Raw genomic sequence first — 20,062 nt, 5'->3', positions numbered from 1 at the left:
AGAATTTCATGAAGCATACACAAGTATCAATAGCTGAATCGATCAAGCAGAAGAAAGGATATCAGAGATTGAAGATCAACATATTGAAATAAAGTATGAAGACAAGATTAGAGAAAAAAGAATGAAAAGGAATGAACAAAGCCTCCAAGAAATATGGGACTATGTGGAAAAACCAAACCTATGTTTGATTGGTGTACCTGAAAGTGACGGGGAGAATGGAAAGTTGGAAAACACTCTTCAGGCTATTATCCAGGAGAACTTCTCCAACCTAGCAAGACAGGCCAACATTCAAATTCAGGAAATATGGAGAAACCATAAACATACTGCTCAAGAAGAGCAACCGTTTTGTCAATTTTTTAAGGAGATTATTTGTTTTTTGCTTCTTGAATTAAGTTCCTTATTGGTTCTGGATATTAGATCTTTGTCGGTGCATAGTTTACAAATATTTTCTCCCATTCTGTAGGTTGTCTGTTTACTCTGTTGATAGTTTCGTCTTGTAGAAGCTCTCTAGTTTAAATAGATCCCACTTGTCAATTTTTGTTTTTGTTGCAATTGTTTTTGAGGATGTTGCCATAAATTCTTTTCCAAAGCCAATGTCCAAAATGGTGTTTCTTAGGTTTTCTTCTAGGATTCTTATTGTTTGGGGTCTTACATTTAAATCTTTAATCCATCTTGAGTTAATTTTTGTACCTGATGAAAGGTAGGGGTCTAGTTTCATTCTGCCTATGGCTGGCCAGTTATCTCAGCACCACTTATCAAACAGGTAGTCCTTTCCCCATTGCTTGTTTTTGTCAGCCCTGTCAAGATCAGATGGTTGTAGGTTTGTGGCTTTATTTCTGGATTCTCTCTTCTGTTCCATTGGTCTATGTGTCTGTTTTTGTACCAGCACCGTGCTATTTTGGTTACTGTAGTCTTACAGTTTGACGTGGGTAATGTAACGCTTTCAGCTTTGTCTTTTGCTCAGTATTGCTTTGGCTATTCAGGCTCCTTTTTGATTCCACATGAATTTTAAAAGTTTTTCTCATCTATGAAAAATGACATTGGTAGTTCAATAGGAATAGTGTTGAATATGTAGATTGCCTTGGGCAGTATGGCCATTTTAACAATATTGGTTCTTCCAATCCATGAGCATGGAATGTTCTGTCATTTGTTTGTGTCATTTATGATTTCTTTCTGCAGTGTTTTACAGTTCTCCTTGCAAAAATCTTTCATCTCCTCAGATGTATCTTTAGGTATTTTATTTTTGTGTATGGCTATTGTAAATAGGATTTCATTCTTGATTTGGTTCTTGAGTGTTATTGATGTATAGAAATGCTACTGATTTTTGTACATTGATTTTGTATTCTGAATCTTTACTGAAGCTGTTTACAGTTCCAAGAACCTTCCAGCACAGTCTTCAAGGTGCTGCAGGTATAGTCATATCATCAGTAAAGACAGATATTTTGATGACTTTTTTCCTATTTGAATGATTTTTATATGTTTCTTTTGCCTGGTTGCTCTGGCTAGAACTTCCAGTGCTGTACTGAACAGGAGTGGTGACAGTGGTCATGCTTGTCTTTTTCCAGCTCTCAGGGGGAACACTTCCAGCTTTTGTCCATTCAGTATAATGTTGGCTGTGGGTTTATTATAGATGGCTCATTGTTGTGGGTATGTTCCATCAATTCTCAGTTTTTTAAGGGTTTTTATCTTGAAGGGATGTTGGATTCTACCAGAAGCCTTTTCTGCATGTATTGAGATGATCATGTGGTTTTGGGTTTTTAGGTCTGTTTGTGTGATGAATCACATTTATTGATTTGTATATGTTTAACCAACCTTGCATTCCAGAAATGAAGCCTACTTAATCATGGCAAATTCTTTTTTTATGTGCTGCTCAATTCAGTTTGCTAATATTTTGCTGAGAATTTTTGTGTCTATGTTCATCAGGAGTGTTGACCTGTAGTTTCCTTTTTCATTGTGTCTTTGCCAGGTTTTGCTATCATGGTGATGCTGGCTTTATTGAATGAGTTAGGGAAAAGTCCATCTTTCTCAATTTTTTGGAAAGTTTCAGTAGAATTGGTACCAGCTCTTCTTTATACATCTTCTGGAATTTGACTGTGAATCCATCTGTTCTAGGGCTTTTTTGGTTGGTAAGTTTTTTTACTGATTCAATTTCAGAACTCAATATTGGTGGGTTCAGCGTTTCATTTTCTTCCTGATTCAATATTGGGAGGCTGTATGTTTCCAGGAACTTATCTATTTCCTCTATATTTTCTAGTTTTTGTGCATAGAGGTACTCATAATAGTCACTGTGGATCATTTGTATTTCTGTGCAATTGGTTATGATGTCACTTTTCTTGTTTCTAACTGTGCTTATTTGGATTGTCTCTCTTTGTTAATCTATCTAGTGGTCTATCAATTTCGTTTATCCTTTCAAAATCTGACTTTTGTTTTCATTGACTCTTTATACAGATTTTTGGGTATCAGTTTCATTCTGTTCTGCTCTGATTTTTGTTACTTCTTTTCTTCTGCTAGCTTTGGAGTTGGCTTGTTCTTGTTTTCCTAGTTCCTCTAGGTGTAATGGTAGATTATTATTTTGAGATCTTTCTAACTTTTTAAGGTAAGCACTTATCACTGTAAACCTTCCTCTTAACACTGCTTTTTCTGCATCCCAGAGGTTTTGGTATGTTGTGTCACTGTTTTTATTTATTTGAAATAATTTTTTGATTTCTGCCCTAATTTTGTTGTTTATTCAAAAGTCATTCAGGAGCAAGTTGTTTAATTTCCATGTAATTGTGTGATTTTGAAAGATCTTGATATATATTTCTATTTTTATTCCACTGTGATCCAAGAGTGTGCTTGGTATAATTTAGATTTTAAAAAAATTATTCAGACATTTTTATGGCCAAGCCTGTAGTCAATCTTGGAGCATGTTCCATGTGCAGATGAGAAGAATTTATATTCTGTGGTTGATGGGTGGAGAATTCTGTAGATGTCTATTATGTCCAGTTAGTCATATGTCAAGTTTAAGTCCCAAATTTCTTTGTTACTTTTATGCCTGAATGATCTGTCTAATGCTGTCAGTGGGGTGTTGCAGCCCCTGAATATTATTGTGTGGCTGTTCAAGCCTTTTTGTAGGTCAGAAGTATTTGCTTTTGGAAACTGTGTGCTTCAATATTGGATGCATATATATTTAGGATAGTTAAGTCTTCTTGTTGAATTGAACTCTTTATCATTATGTAATGCCCTTCTCTATCCTTTTTTACTATTACTGGTTTAAAGTCTATTTTATCTTTACCTCTTTTTGTTTTCTGTCTGCATGATAGATCTTTCCCTAGTCCTTATTGCTGAGCCTATGGGTGTAGTTACATGTGAGGTGGGTCTCTTGAAAACAGCAGAAAGATAGTTCTTGTTTTTCTTACCCAACTTGCCACTCTGTTCCTTTTAAGTGGGGTGTTTAGACCATTTACATTCAATGTTCATATTGACATATGAGATACTGAACCTATCATGAAGTCGTTAGCTGGTTGCTTTTGTAGTTTCTACTGTGTAGTTGTTTTATAGGATCTGTAGGCTATGTACTCAAGCGTGTTTTGTAGAAGCAAGTGTATTAGTCCATTCTCACACTGCTATAAAGATACTACCCAAGACTGGGCAATTTATATAGAAAAGAGGTTTAATTGACTCATTTCTGTATGGTTGGGTTGGCCTCAGGAAACTTACAATCATGGCAGAAGGGGAAGATGCACGTCTTACATGGCAGCAGGGGAGAGAGAGGGGTGAGTGAAGGGGGAAGAGCCCCCTGTAAAACCATCAGATCTTATGAGAACTCACTCACTATCATGAGAACAGCACGAAGGAAACCACCCCCATGATTCAGTCACCTCCCATTAGGTCTCTCCCTTGACATGTGAGGATTATAATTCAAGATGAGATTTGGGTGGGGACACAAAGCTAACCATATCATTTCACCCCTGGTCCCTCTCAAATCTCATGTCCTCACATTTCAAAACCAATCATGCCTTCCCAATATGTCTTAATGCATTCCAACATTAATTCAAAAGTCCAAGTCTAAAGTCTCATCTGAAACAAGGAAGTTCCTTCTGCATATTTTTAACCAAACTTGCATCCCAGAAATGAAGCCTACTTGATCATGGTGAATTCTTTTTTAACATGCTGCTGGATTCAGTTTGCTAATATTTTGTTGAGAATTTTTGTGTCCATGTTCATCAGGGATATTGACCTGTAGTTTCCTTTTTTCATTACGTCTTTGCCAGGTTTTGGTATCAGGGTAATGCTGGCTTTATTGAATGAGTTAAGGAGAAGTACCTCCTTCTCAATTTTTTGGAAAGTTTCAGTAGAACTGGTACCAGATGTTCTTTACACATCTTGTGGAATTTGACTGTAAAGCAATCTGTTCCAAAGGATGGATAAAGGAAGCCTGTAAAATCACAAGCAAGATAGTTCCTTGTAATATACAATGGGGACATAGGCATTGGATAAATGCTCCCATTCCAAATGGGAGAAATTGACCAAAACAAAGGGGTTAGAGACCCCATGCAAGTCTGAAATCAAACAGGGAAGTCATTAAATCTTAAAACTCCAAAATTATCTCCTTTAACTCCATATCTCACATCTGGATCACGCTGATGCAAGAGGTGGGCTCCCATGGTCTTGGGCAGTTCTGCCTCTGTAGCTTTGCAGGATACAGTCCCCCATCCTAGCCACTTTCAAGGCTGACATGGAGCATCTGCAGCTTTTCCAGGCATGTAATGCAAGCTGTCAGTGGATCTACCATTCTGGGATCTTGAGGATGGTGGTCCTTTTCTCACAGCTAAACTAGATAGTGCTCCACTCCAGTGGGGACTCAAAAGCAAGTTAGTCCTCAAAAGCAAGTTATTGTGGGGGCTTCAACCCCACATTTCCCTTCCACACTGCACTAGCAGAGGTTCTCCATTAGGGCTCCACCCCTGCAGCACACCTTTGCCTGGACATCTGGGCATTTCCATACATCCTCTGAAATCTAGGCAGAGTTTCCCAAACCTTAATTCTCATCTTCTGTGCACCCACAGGACCAACACCACATGGAAGCTACCAAGGCTTGGGGCTTGCACCTTCAGAAGCAATGGCCTGAGTTGTACCTTGGCCCCTTTTAGCCATGCCTGGGGTGACTGGCACAAGCCCCAAGTCTGCACACAGCAGAAAGGCCCTGGACCCAGCCCATGAAACCATTTATTCCTCCTAGGACTCTGGGCCTGTGATGGGAGGTGTTGCCATGAAGGTCTCTGACATGCCCTAGAGACAACGTCCCCATTGTTTGGTGATTAACATTTGGCTCCTCATTACTTATGCAAATTTCTGCAGCTGGCTTGAATTTTCCCCAGAAAATGGATTTTTCTTTTCTATTACATCATCAGGCTGAAAATTTTTCAAACTTTTATGCTCTGCTTCTCTTTTAAACATAAGTTCTAATTTCAAACCATCTCTTTGTGAATGCATAAAACTGAATGATTCCAGAAGAGTCCAGGTCACATCTTGAATGCTTTGCTCTTAGAAATTTCTTCCACCAGATACCTTAAATCATCTCTCTCAAGTTCAAAGTTCCCCAGAACTCTAGGGCAGGGGCAAAATGTCACCAGTCTCTTTGCTAAAGCATAGCAAGAATGACCTTTGCTCCAGTTCCCAAGAAGTTTCTGATCTCCATCTGAGACCACATCAGCCTGAACATCATTGTCCACATCATTATTAGCATTTTATTCAAAATCATTCAACAAGTCTCTAGGAAGTTTCAAACTTTCCCACATCTTCTTATCTTCTTCTGAGCCCTCCAAACTGTTCCAACCTCTGCTCATTTCTCAGTTTCAAAGTCATGTCCACATTTTCAGGTATCTTTATAGCAGTAACCTACTATACCAGTAGCAATTAACTGTACTAGTCCATTCTCACACTGCTATAAAGATACTACCCAAGACTTGGTAATTTATAAATAAAAGAGGTTTAATTGATTCACAGTTCCACATAGCTGGGGAGACCTCAGGAAACTCACAATAATGCTGGAAGGGGAAGAGGCACGTCTTACATAGCAGCAGACAAGAGAGAGGGGGGAGTGAAGAGGGAAGAGCTTCTTATAAAACCATCAGATCTTGTGAGAACTCACTAACAACCACAGAAACAGCCTGGGGGAAACAGCCCTTATGATCCAATCACGTCCCATCAGGTCTCTCCCTTGACATGCGGGGATTACAATTCAGATGAGATTTGGGTGGGGACACAAAGCCAAACCGTATCTGCAGGTATCATTCTTTCATTTCTATGTTTAGAACTCTCTTAAGGGTCTCTTGTGATCAATTAGTTGTAAACACCACTGTACTCGGACCAGCCATTAAGGATCTCTTGTAAGCCTGGTCTAATGGTAACAAATTCCCTTAGTGCTTGCTTGTCTGCAAAAGATTTTATTTCCCCTTTGTTTATGAAGCTTAGTTTGGAAGGGTATGAAAATCCTGAATGGAATTTCTTTCCGTAAAGAATGTTTAAAATAAGTTTTCAATCTCTCCTGGCTTGTAAGGTTTCTGCAGAGAAGACTGCTGTTAGACTGATGGAGTTCCCTTTGTATGAGATCTGACCTTTTTCTCTAGCTGCTTTTACGATTTTTTCTTTACTGGACAGTCTGGTGACCATATGGCTTGGTGATATTTGTTTTGTATAATATCTCACAGGAGTTCTCTGGATTTTTCATATTTGGATGTCTACCTTTCTGGTGAGATTAAGATAATTTCATTGAATTATTCCCTCAATATGTTTTCCAGGTTGTTTATTTTTTCTCCTTCTCTCTCAGGAATATCAATAATTCATAGATTTGGTTGCTTTACATAATCCCATATTTCTTGAAGACTTTGTCCATTTCCTTAAATTCTTTTTTCTTAATTTTTGTTCAACTGGATTAATTCAAAAGACCAGTCTTTAAGCTCAACATCAGAGTTTAAATACAAAAAGAGCTCTTTCTGCATAGCTTGCTGTTCCTCAAACCCTGTGTTTCTTAAGGCTTAAAAAAAACTTTGTATTTCCATTTCTTATTTGCTAACAACCTATCCTCAGACATCCTGACTTTCCAGCCACTTCTAAGTGTGACATTGGAGTTACATCATTATCTTTGTTGTCTGAATCCCAACATGTGAACTCCAGTCTCTGTGAGTTTTAGTTATTTGACTACTTGACCTGATCTAGCTATACTTGGTATTTCTGTCATGCTCTTTATTCTTTCTGTGACCCATTTCACACAAACTTCCACCAGAGCTAAGCACTCTCCAATTTGCATTTGATAAGACATGACAGAGCCACATCAGAACCTGTCATCATAATCTGCTACTGCCTTAGGCTTAGTGAGCAGTGTCCATGTTACTGAACTCCACCATCCACAGAGTCCTTAGAGGCCTCTAGAGAAAGGTTCTCTGGGTCTTCTCAATCTCTGCTCCTTCCTACAGGAGAACCCTCAAGGCAAATTGTGGAAGTGGACCAAGTCCACCCTGGGCTGATTTAGGAAACTCCTGGCTACTTAAGCCTATTACTGCTTCTCTAGACAGCTCCCAATTTTACAGTTCTTCTTTCTTAAAATTCACCATTCCCATATTCTAGTCCTGCATGGTCTTTACTGGACTAATCCATGCTGATTTGTGAATGACAGGGTATATGTTATCCTACTCAGGTAAGACAACTGCACTTTAACAAAACCTTTCTGGAAATAGTGTTGTAACCCAAAGAAAATCCTCTTAAAAAGCACTATTCCAACTCTAAGAAGTCTGCTAGAGGATATGCATTTGTGGCAAATAAAGCTTGCAGTGCTTCTTAAATTATAGGATGTAACCCGCTCTTTATTCCACCTGAACATAATGCCAGTCCTCATGGCATATGAATCCTTGTAAGAAGTGTCACCAGATGCAAAGTAGTGGGAAATGGAGAAGTGTTAATCTTATGCACATTAGCTTGAAGGGGAAGATAATCATTAAGTATCCAATTTATTTTGCTACTTCTTCCTGGGAGGAAAAAAAGGAATTAACATTTATTGAAACTCAACTGTGGGCTAGTTATTATGCTGGAAACTTGATATTCACAATCTCATTAGTTCTAAGAATAGCTATCATTTGTTAAGTGCTTGCTTTGTGCTATATTCTAGACTAAGAGCTTTAAATATATTACTTATTTGAATCCTACTAACAATCCTACAAAATAAGTATTATCTTCCATTTTACTAGGCAGAAACAAGGCTAGAGAAGTTAACTTGCCTAGTACTATGCAACTAATCAGTGGCAGAGTAGGAGTCAGACTTTGATCTAACTTCAAAACCTGTGTCCTTAACACAGTCCTCTAAGACAGCTATAATAATCCCATTCTTCAGATGAGGAAACTGAGACTCAAAAAAGTTAAGTAATTTGCTCTTTGTCACAGAGCCAATTGGTGATGAACCTAGTTTCCTCAATTTCAGGTCCACCTTGGTATAAAGCCCTATGTTCCTACTTGTTGACCCTTGGCAGGAGTTGAAGAGATGCCCTCCTCTCAAAAGACCTTTATTTCAGCATATGGGTCATTCCAAGATAAATAATGTGGGTGAATATCAGAAAATATGTACAAAATGCACAAGGACTACTCCTCAAGATAAAAGTTGACCTAAATGTCTGGGGTTTAATCTCTGTCAGTACTACTATGCTGACATTCAAATGTCTTTCTCTAAATTTCACCATCACCACACTTCAGTGTATGATGAGGAAGAGCTTGGTTATTGAGAGAAGGCTCCAGTCGAATTTGCCATATATACATAATTGCTTATATTGCTTATTCCCATGAAATAAAGAATACTAGGAATGCAGAAGGTGGAAAATAGGGTACAGTCAATGTTGAAATGAGGTTCAAAGCAATGACTAAAGGAGTTAACATAAAATTATTCTGGAAGAAGAGATTTGTTGGGCTGGAAGGGATGTGGATAATTGTGAAAATAACTATGCCTGAGGGGGGTGGTGGCAAAGACAGACAGAAACAAATCAGAGAAATAAACAGGTTTCAAGCCATTCTGTGTGAGGAAAAAAAACCAACAAGGGCTTAACATCTTTTCCCAGAGCTGTCCTTGGGTAATTTCTAACTCATGAATTCTCCCTGAAGGCTGGCAGGTGGCCTTGGCCTGAACTTCTTTGAGGATGATTTTGTGACTTCCCTTCCTGGTTATAACCTATGCTGGGAGTACATAGGATCTGGCAGACCCACTGTGAATTCAAGGCAGACATTCATGTAGATGACTGCATAAGGTAAAGTATGTTGACTGGGAGAAAGAGCGCTGATTTGGGAACTAGCAGACTAGGTTTTAACCTCATCTCTACCACTGAAAGTTTTCTAACTTCTCAGTGCCTCAGTTTCCCTAAGGTTGGAGGAATAAGTGCAAATTATTGTAAGAAGTGTCACATGAGGCCATCTAGAACAATGCCTGGCACATGTCAGATGTTCTTCCACCTTGCATAGGTCTTTTTAATATAAGAAGATATAAATCCTACCTACCTTGAACTTAAAACAAATTTTTCCCTTCCTGCTGCAGGTTTTAGGTGAAAACTATAGTCCTCTTCAGAATCTATATCGAATTATTTTTAATATTTTTATGACACCAAATTTTAAACCTTTAATCATGGCCATGATTTTTTTTGGAAACATCTAAAAATCATTTTAGCACCAAGCCTGGTGAATAAACTGGATAATATGTTTTTTTCATTAAAAAGGAAAGAAGGGAGAGAAGAAAGGAAGAAGACACAAAAATGCCTGAAGGACTGATTTTGTTGGGTGACTCAAACTGACAAAATGTTAGTCCAAAAAGAAGTTTCTAAAAATGGCAGCAATTTGGAATAAGAATCTTCTTTGAAAGGAACAAGAAGATAACATTCATTTGGATATGAATGTCCTTTTGAACTTGACAAAAAAAAAAAAAAAAAAAAAAAGCATGCAGTCACACCTTGTAAACCTCTGAAAACAGGAAAGAGGGAAGGGATCAGATGATGCAAAATCTCTCATTCGTCCTTTCTCAGATTCTACTGGGTTGGCTATATCCTCCTTGTTGGCTGTGTGTATACAGTACCTCTATAAGGAAAAACAGACTGTAACATATTTACTCCTATTGTTTTCTCTGGTTTTACAAGCTTTCCTGGAAACAGCAGAAATACCAGTCTGAAAATTGAAGTTAAAAGAAGCACATTCTAATACTGATTGTATATGTGATATTGGGTGTTACTTGTCCTCTCTGAACCCCAGTTTCCTCCTTTGTTCATCTGTAAAAGCGCGGGATTCATTTTAGGTCTGATTGGACTAATACAGTATTTTGTTCTTGCCACACTGCATTCTTCTCAGGGAAGCAACATGATTCTCATGTGTAGATGCAGATGTGGATTGACCAGGAATTCATAAAGCACGAGATTCAGGGCCACTGAACTGCACAGACTACTCCTGGGCCCTGGAGGTGATGATGTGTTCACAGGGTCATATATTTTTGTAAAATTTGCCAATGTAGGCACCTTTGTGTTTTTTAAAATTATTTCTTTCTTTCTCTTATTGTTGTTATTATTATTATTTTGAGACAGGAGCTCTCTCTCTTACCCAGGATGGAGTGCAGGGGCCTGACCATAGCTCACTGCAGCCTTTAACTCCTGGGCTCAAGCCATCCTTCTGCCTCAGCTTCCCAAGTAGCTGGGACTACAAGTGTGCTCTGCCATACCTGGTTAAATTTTTTTACTTTTTATTTTTGTAGAGATAAGGTCTTTCTATGTTTCCCAGGCTGGTCTCAAACTCTTGGCCTCAAGGGATCCTCCCTCCTCGGCTTCCTAAAGACCTGGGATAACAGGCATGAGCCACCATGCCCGGCCTGTATTCTTTTTCTTAAAGACAGTTTCTGACATTGCTTAAGGCTCAAGTTCCACAAAACGTGGATCTGCCCAAATATAAAAGACATGTTTCTTCCAAACCCACCATAAAATTTAGACTTCATGGAAAGTAGACAAAATCATCAAGTGATCAAATAAGAAAAGTCCAGAAGCTAGCTTTAAAACCAAGCACTTTCAAGTTCCTCCACCTCTCATCTCCTCTTTGACTTATTCTGTTTTGTTGTGTTGTTTTGTTTTGTTTAATAACAAGAAGTGGAGACTTTAAATGGTCAAATGGCTGACCCAAATTCACAACCTAGATTGAAGTCATAAAATGCACTCCTGATAATAGTTCTCTGCTCCAGCACCAGGGGCAACAAAAACCCTGAAAGCATGTGGCGATCTACTTCACTAACTGCACAAATCACAAACTGCAGAGTGAAACCAGTGAAACTGGATATACAGCCAGTTGTCATTCCTTGAAGGCCAGTTGTCACATTCACCTCATGTTTTTCTACATCATGTAAAATAGAGTGGCCAAGAGCTGTTTTTCAGGCACAGTGGAGATTGTTTCTACTCTCAATTACAGTGACTAAAATAGTAAGAAGTGCACTGAGAAAAGAGAATGGGCTGGCATTTATTTAATTAGTTTTCAATACAGAGTCAGTCTTCGTAAAAATGAGTTGGGGGTGTGTGTGCTTAGGGTTCCTCCCAGTTGCTGCATGCTCCTATGGCTTGCCTTCCTCACAGACCTCTGTGGCTTGCCATCTTCACAGCCCCTGCCTCTGGCTTGCCTTTGGGGTATAACCAGTAGTACGTGTTCTCCTGCCGCAGCCTCACAGGCCATCTCCATGTTCTTGGAGCTTGAACCAAGTTCCCTGGACTGTCTGGGCACCCACACCTCACCAAGCTGCACGGAGTCTCAGCTCCTCTCCACATGGGGGGCATCAACCCTGGTGTATTCTATTCCCGCAGGGAAAACATAGTCACCACGAGATTACTAAACACGAATCTGACTTCAGCTGCAGGGAAGCCAGGAGAATTGTCCTTGGGGGGTAAACTACACACACACACACATATTTATTCAAGTTGTTGGGAATGTGAGCTATGATGTGATGTTTCACAAGCCACTTATGCAATGGTCAGCCTACTTCCTGAAACTGATTCCGCTGGTGGTGGCGGTAGGAGAAATATATCATGGAAATTTTTTAAACAAACAATAATTATGCATGTATTAAACTGTACATTCCTTTGTCCATTAAATTCTATCCTTCCCTATCTTGTTCACTGCTGTGCTTCTAGTTCTTTGCTCTGCCTCTACCCATAACCAATATTGTCCTCTGGAGACATAAGTTGTCAAACTCTCTTAACATTCATTCATAAAAATGTTTATTGAGTGCCTACCTTGTGCCAGCACTGTGTTTTGCTCTTGGGGAAGGAAAATTAAGAAGAAATGGCTCCTGCCCTTATGGACTATACAGTCCAGTGAGAATGATGAAGTAACAGAAGCCACAGTGCACTGCAGTTAAGTATTGAGATCAGGTCCACTCATAGGATGTCTACACCTGAATCTATTCAAATGCTTTCAGGGGATGCCTGGAAGAGATGTTCAGTGGAGTCTCACACACACTCCCTAGATGTGACCAAAGAAGCTCTGCAGTGATCCAAATATTTCATTTGGAGAAAACATTCTACTGTTTTCAACACATATAATGAGTATCTAGTGCTTTGGTTTTCTATTGCTGCCACAATAAGTTACCACAAACCTGGCAGCTTAAAACAACACTCATTTATTATTTCACAGTTTTATAGGTCAGATGTCCAGCAGACTTGGCTGGGATTCTGCTTAGGATCTCCCAAGTCCAAACTCAGGGTATCAGGGCTCTCTAAGGGAGACTCCACTCTCTGGTCCATTCATGTTGTCAACAGAATTTATTTCCTTCTCATGGTTCCCATGTTTCCCCTCTGTCTTGAAGCCAGCAATAGTGGATTTAGCACTTCTCATACTTCACAACCCTCTGACTTCCTCTGTACCTTCCTCTTATGATTTCAAGGGCTCATATGATTACATCTGGCCCACCTGGCTAATCCAGGATAATTGCCCTAATTTAAAGCTTTTTAGGAATAAGTCATTGATACATAATATCTCACAAGTCTATTTCTCTTCCTTAGGAAACATGTCATTTCCCCCATATTTTGTCTGTAGAATTTTTGTCCTAATCCTAAATAGGAAGTTGGCAGTTAACCCTAACACAATGAAAAAACAAAATTCTGTGGAAGTTCAGTCACGAGAAAGAAGTCCGTGAGAGAGATTCACAAGTTTTAAATTCTACACCTCATACCTGTTAGAATGTCTGTTATTTAAAAAGAAAGAAAAAGAATAACAAGTGTTGGTAAGGATGTGGAGGAATTGGAACCAGTGTTGGTAGGACTGTAAAATGGTGCAATTGCTATGGAAAATAGTGTGGTAATTCCTCAAAAATTAAAAATAGAACTACTGGCCGGGCGCGGTGGCTCACGCCTGTAATCCCAGCACTTTGGGAGGCCGAGGCGGGCGGATCACAAGGTCAGGAGATCGAGACCATGGTGAAACCCCGTCTCTACTAAAAATAGAAAAAAATTAGCCGGGCACAGTGGCGGGCGCCTGTAGTCCCAGCTACTTGGGAGGCTGAGGCAGGAGAATGGCGTGAACCCGGGAGGCGGAGCTTGCAGTGAGCCGAGATTGCGCCACTGCACTCCAGCCTGGGCAACAGAGCAAGACTCCGTCTCAAAAAAAAAAAAAAAAAAAAAAAAAAATAGAACTACTATATGATCCAGCAATCCCATTTGTGGGTATATATCCAAAAGAATTGAAAGCAGGGTCTCAACATGCTCACAGCAGCATTATTCCCACAATAGCCAAAAGGTAGAGGCAACCCAAGTGTTCATCAAAGGATGAATGGATAAACAAAATGTTGTATATACAGCAGGATATGATTCAGCCTTAAAAAGGGAGAAAATCCTGTCACATGCTACAACATGGGTGAACCTTGAAGACACGCTAAATGAAATCATCTAGTCACAAAAAGATGAATACTGTATGATTCCACTCATATGAGGTACCTAGAGTAGTCAAATTCATAGAAACAGAAAGTAGAATGGTGGTTACTAAGGGGCTGAGGAGAAGAGGAAAAATGGAGTTATTATTTAAAGGGTATAGAGTTTCAATTCTGCAAAATGAAAAAGTTCTGGAGATCTGTTTCACGACAATGTGAACATACTTAACACTACTGAACTGTATGCTATAAATGGCTAAGTGGTAAATTTTATATAAGTATTAATATCATATTTTTTAAAACAGAATATACCAACACCAAGAGTGAACCCTAATTTAAACTATGGACTTTGGGTGATAATGATTTTTCAGTTTAGGTTAATTGATTGTAACAAATGCACCATTCTGGTACAGGATGTTGCTAGTTGGGGAAGCTGTGCTTGTATGGGGGCAGAAGGTATAGGAATTCTCCATACTTTCTGATCAATTTTGCTGTGAACCTAAAACTTCTCTAAAGAATAAATCTAGTTAAAAAACAGTTCTGAATTTTAGACTATGGAAATTGTAAACATCCAATAATACCTTCAGAAAAACTTGCTTATGCCATGGGTGAGGACGTCAGTGGATGGCCTCAAAGACAACATTAGTGTGTTATAATCCAAGCCATAACCTATGGTCAATTCTTGCTCCTTTGGGAGTCACTCCTTTGGAAGAAGCAGAACTCCTTCTTTCTGCATCTGCAACATAAGGGAACACATTAAGTGACCACTAAGGCCAATTTGACCAATACATAACTTTATGAGACTATGATTGTAGGTTCCATACGTAATTTTCATTGAGTGAATGGTTGTAAAATAGATGACTTAACTTAGGATTTGTGTTTGTGATTCATGATTATGTAATACTTCCCAGATTCCCCATTGAGAGATGTAACAACAATGGCTGTGTCCATGAATTCACACATAACTATAATTTGAATTTTCATATGCAGGACCTAAAAGCAATTAAGCTGTCCTTCCTTAAAAAAAATACAGCCACAAAACAAAGCTCAACGAATTTTAAAAGATCAATATTACAGAAACTATCTTTTTCTAAAAGTGGTAAAAATAAACTAGAAATCAATAGCAGAAGGAAAACTGGAAATACACAGATAAGTGGAAATTTAAAAACACCACCTTGGTGCAGCACACCAACGTGGCACAAGCATACATATGTAACAAACCTGCACGTTATGCACGTGTACCCTAGAACTTAAAGTATAATAATTAAAAAAATAAAAATAAATAAAAAATAAAAAAAATAAAAACACCATCTTAAACAACCAATAGATCAAAGAAGAAGTCATAAGGGAAATTAGAAAATATCTTGAGACAAATAAAAACAAAGCTTACGAGATGTAGGAAAAGCAGTGCTAAGAGGAGAGTTTGTAGCTATAAACATATGCAATTAAAAGAAGAAGAAAGATCTCAAATTAAAAACCTAACTGTACACCTCAAGGAACCCGAAAAAGGAAAACAAACTAAACCTAATGCTAGCAGAAGGGAGAAAATAAAGATTAGAGCAGAGACGAATGAAATAGAAAATAGGAAAACAATAGAAAACTACATAAAATTAAGAGTTAGTTATTTGAAAATACCAAAAATCGACGGTGCCTTCAACAAATGGTATTGGGAAAACTAGATATCCTCATGCAAAAGAATGAAATTGAACCCTTATCTTACACCATGTTCAAAAATTAACTTGGGCTAACGACCCAAAGGTAAGACCTCAAACTTACAAAACTGTTAGAAGAAAAGGGGGGAAAGCTTTATGATATTGAATTTGGCAATGATTTCTTAGAAATGACATGAAATAGGCAACAGATGCAAAATAGGTAAATGAGACTCTTTCAAACTCAAAAACTTTCGTTCATCAGTAGACACAATCAGCACAGTGAAAAGACAACCTATGGAATGGGAAAAATATTTACAAATTATATATCCGATAAAGGGTTGGTGTCCAAAATATATAAAGAACTCCTACAACTTAACAACAAAAAAAATCAAATAACTTGATTTTTAAATGGGCACAGGAATTGAATAGACATTTCTGCATTTTATTTTTTGTTAATGTTCTATTTATATCCTGTTTTCATTTTGTATTGCGCATTTTTCTTATTGATTTGTGGGAATTATTCATATATTTCATATATTATTGATATCAATATTTTATCAGTTATATGCATACATTGCTTTTCTTTTGCTACTGTAACAAATTGTGACCAACTTAGTAGCTTGAACAACACATATTTATTGTTTTACATTGCTGTAGATTGGAAGTTCGACATGGGTCTTAATGAACTAAAATCATAGTGTTGACTGGGGTGCATTTATGGAGCAGAGAAGGAAGAATCCCTCTTCTTGCCTTTTCCAGCTTCTAGAGGCCACCCCTGTTCCCTGCTCGCGGCTCCTTCCTACGTCTTCAAAACCCAGCAATGTTTCATCTCTGACCATTCTTCCATAGTCGTACATCGTCTGACCATAGCCAAGAAAAGTTCTCCATTTTTAAGGATTCATTCAGGATTATCTCCCCCATCTCAAGGTCCTTAACCTTTGTCACAAATACAAATTCCCTTTTGCAATGTAAGGTAACATATTCACAGATTCTGGGGATTAGGATGTCAAGAGAATGGTTTGATAAATCCCCATAAGCCCATTCCCCAGATTCAACAATTACCAACATTTCATCACATTTGCATTAGCTCTTTGGTCCTTGCTTTTTAAAATATTTTTTCAGTGAGGTACAGCTTACCTACAACAAAATACATAGATTTTAAGAGCAAGATATAGGACATTTCTATCCCTCAGAAGGTTTCCTCCTGCCCCTTTGCTGAATCCTACCCCCTACACCAGCATCGCCAGCATCCCATAGGCAGCCATTGTTTTTATTTCCATCTTAAATGTAGTAATAGAATCTTTTGCAGCTGGCTTCTTTTAATCAAAATAATGTCTTAGAAGTGTGTTCATGTTGTTCCGTGTATCAGTAGTTCCTCCCTTTTTACTGCTGAGTATTATTCTAATGCCTAAATATGCCACAATTGGCTTATCTATTCTACTTGTCGAGAGACATTTTACTTGTTTCAAGTTCGGGTTATTATGAATAGAGCCGCTATTGATATTCTCATAAAAGCCTTTCTATGGACATATGTGTTCATTTCTCTTGTGTAAATACCTATAAGTCATGGAGTAGGTATATACTTAACTTCATAATAAAGTTCAGAAGAAACTGAAAAACAGTTTTTCAGATTACCTAATTTTATTTTCTCAGCAGCAATGTATGAGAATCACAGTTGCTTCACATCCTTGCTTACGTTTCTTATTGTGTATCTTTTTTATTTTATCTATTTTACTTAGTATGAAGTGGTATTTCCTTGTGATTTTTATTATATTTCCCTAACGTCTAATGACGTTGGGCAGCCTTACATGAGCTTACTGGCCTTTCATAACTCATTTGTTTTTGTGTCACTAATCATTCTATTTTTGAGTTGAGTTCTTTATACAGTCCAGATCTAAGCATTTTGTCAGATACAGGTATCACAAATATTTTCCACCAGTCTATGGTTTTGATTCATTTCTTATATATCTTTTAATGAGTATACTTTTTTTTGCTTTTTTATTGAAGTGTAATTGACATACAATAAACTGTACCTGTTGAAAGGGTTCAATTTGATGAACTTTGACACATGCATACACCTTTGAAAACATCACTACAATCAAAATAATGAACATTTCTATCATCCCCAAAATTTCCTGGTGCCCTTTAATAATCCATACCTCCCTCCACCCCTGTCCTCACACAACTACTTACCTTTCTGTCACTGTGTATTAGTTCGCATTTCTTAAAATGTTACATATAATACATGGAATAATTTGATATGTATTCTTTGTTATACCTAGCTTCTTTCACTCAGCATAGTGACTTTGAGATGGATCCTGACAATTGTGTATATCAATAGTTCATTCCTTTTCATCACTGAGTACTATTTCACTGCATAGATATACCATAATTTATTTAACAGTTGATGGCTATTTGCACTTTGGGAGGTTTTGAATATTACACAAACAGCTGCTATGAACATTCATGTACAAGTCTCTGTGTGTACATGTTTTCATTTACCTTGCATAAATACTTAGGAGTAAAATGGCTGAGTTGTATGGTAAGTGTATCTTTAGTCTTTTAATAAATTGTCAAACTGTTCTCAAAGGGTTTTATAGCACACATTGTCAGAAGGGCCATGCTCTCTCTGAAGGCTGTGGAAAAGAATCCTTCCTTGCCTCTTTCCTAACTTCTTATGGTTGTTGGCAATTTTTCGTGTTCATTGACTTGCAGCTGCATCACTTCAATCTCTGTCTCTCCCTTAACATGGACTTCTTCCCTGTGTTTCCTTTGTATCTGTGTGTCCAAATATCCCTCTTCTTCCTCTTACAAAGTCACCATTCACAGAATTAGGGCTTATCCTAATCCAGTATGATTTGCTTACATCACCAAAGATCCTATGTGCAAAAATAGATTCACAGGTACCAACGGTTAAGACCTCAACATATCTTTTGTGGAACACAATTCAACCCACAACAATGTGAATTTATCTTTACTAGTCCTACTTGTAATTTTGAGTTCATAAGTGCACACTTGCTATGAGGAGTCATGTCTTTAATTCAGGAAAAATGTAAAATACCTCTTAAAATGTCTAGCATTTTATTCAGTCTCTTCCTTTGGAACTCCTCTTAAAAATATGGAAAATCATAGATCTACTTGCTGTGTCTCTTAACGCCTTTTTCATATTTCTGAATCTCTTTATGTTTTTGTTCTGTTTTCTGGGTTAATTATTCTATACTATCTTCCGAATTTCTAATGCTATTTTTAACTGTGTTAAAACTATAACTCATTATACCTAGTGAGGATTTTTGCTTTTGTTTTTTTCATTTCAGTGACTATATCTTTTAGCTTAAATGTATCTTTTGAGTTTTCTTCTTTTATATTTTAGCTGTCATTACTGTGTGTTAGGAGCAGATAAAAGTGTGTCAAAGTAACAATTTATGTAATCATCTAGATCAAAAGTCTTCTTAAACTCCCTCCCAACAGGTTCCTAACCCTAAGAATTTGGCACTGTTTACCCATCCTTCTATTTTGAAATGCTCTTCTCCATTGGCTTCAAGATAAAACTCTGTCCCTCTTCTCCTGTACTCCTTCTTAGGTTTCTTCCGGGTTAATCTTACCCTGGTCTCCCTTCAGATGTTGAGTGATCTCATACAATTCTATTATTCTGTAGGTAAGAAAAAGTTACTAAAGGTTTTTGAAAAGAAGAACAGAATACTTCAGACATCTCTGTGAAAAGGATTTTTTTTAACCCTATATCGAAGAAACTCTTTGCTACATTCAGCTATAGATATGGATTCAGATATCCACAGGAAAATTGCTCTACCCAGAACTCTAATCATTCTTCACTGCAGAATCAGCGTGACAAATTATCTTGTACGGACACAGATTCTTTCTCCACAGTGACTGTAACTCACCTTTGATATCTGACAGGATTAAAGCAAGTACTGGCAGGTTGGCAACTGGCAGAAATCAAACATGGGGCTACTCTGAAATGCAGATGGTTCTTCTTGGCAATTAATCTTTCTCAAGGCAAAATGGGTGCCTTGGTTTGGAGGTTGTCTGTTACCCAATAGTAGTACCAAATGATAGCCACATGTATAACTCCCTTGGAAAAGCTGGGGAAGGGATTCCTCACTTGCTACCCTTCCAAATGATAAAAGTAATTTCAGTAGTCCAAAAGAGAAAAGACCAGACCAAGATGCACCCAGTTGCCCTGGAATAATACTTACAGTCCTAATAATAATAATAATAGCTAACATGGAAAATGTTTTTACGTAGTCAGGTATTTTTCTGAGTACTTTATATGTATTAACGAACAATCCTCATAACTTCTCTATAAAGTACTATTTTTACCCCCATTTAACACCTGACAAAACTCAAGAACAGAGAGATTAAATAAGTTGATCACAGCTGCAATACATGTTATAGGCCCCCAACTCTTGGGCTTCTTTTCTATTCTTCAAGAATTACCTTCACCTTCTCTAATCACTCAGACACAGAGTGACCAGATAAAACACAGGATATCCAA

The sequence above is a fragment of the Macaca mulatta genome, chromosome 17 (genome assembly GCF_049350105.2).
Source record: "Macaca mulatta isolate MMU2019108-1 chromosome 17, T2T-MMU8v2.0, whole genome shotgun sequence".
Classification (NCBI taxonomy): domain Eukaryota; kingdom Metazoa; phylum Chordata; class Mammalia; order Primates; family Cercopithecidae; genus Macaca; species Macaca mulatta.
The sequence above is the reverse complement of the archived record's forward strand: the minus strand, read 5'-3'. Positions refer to the sequence as shown.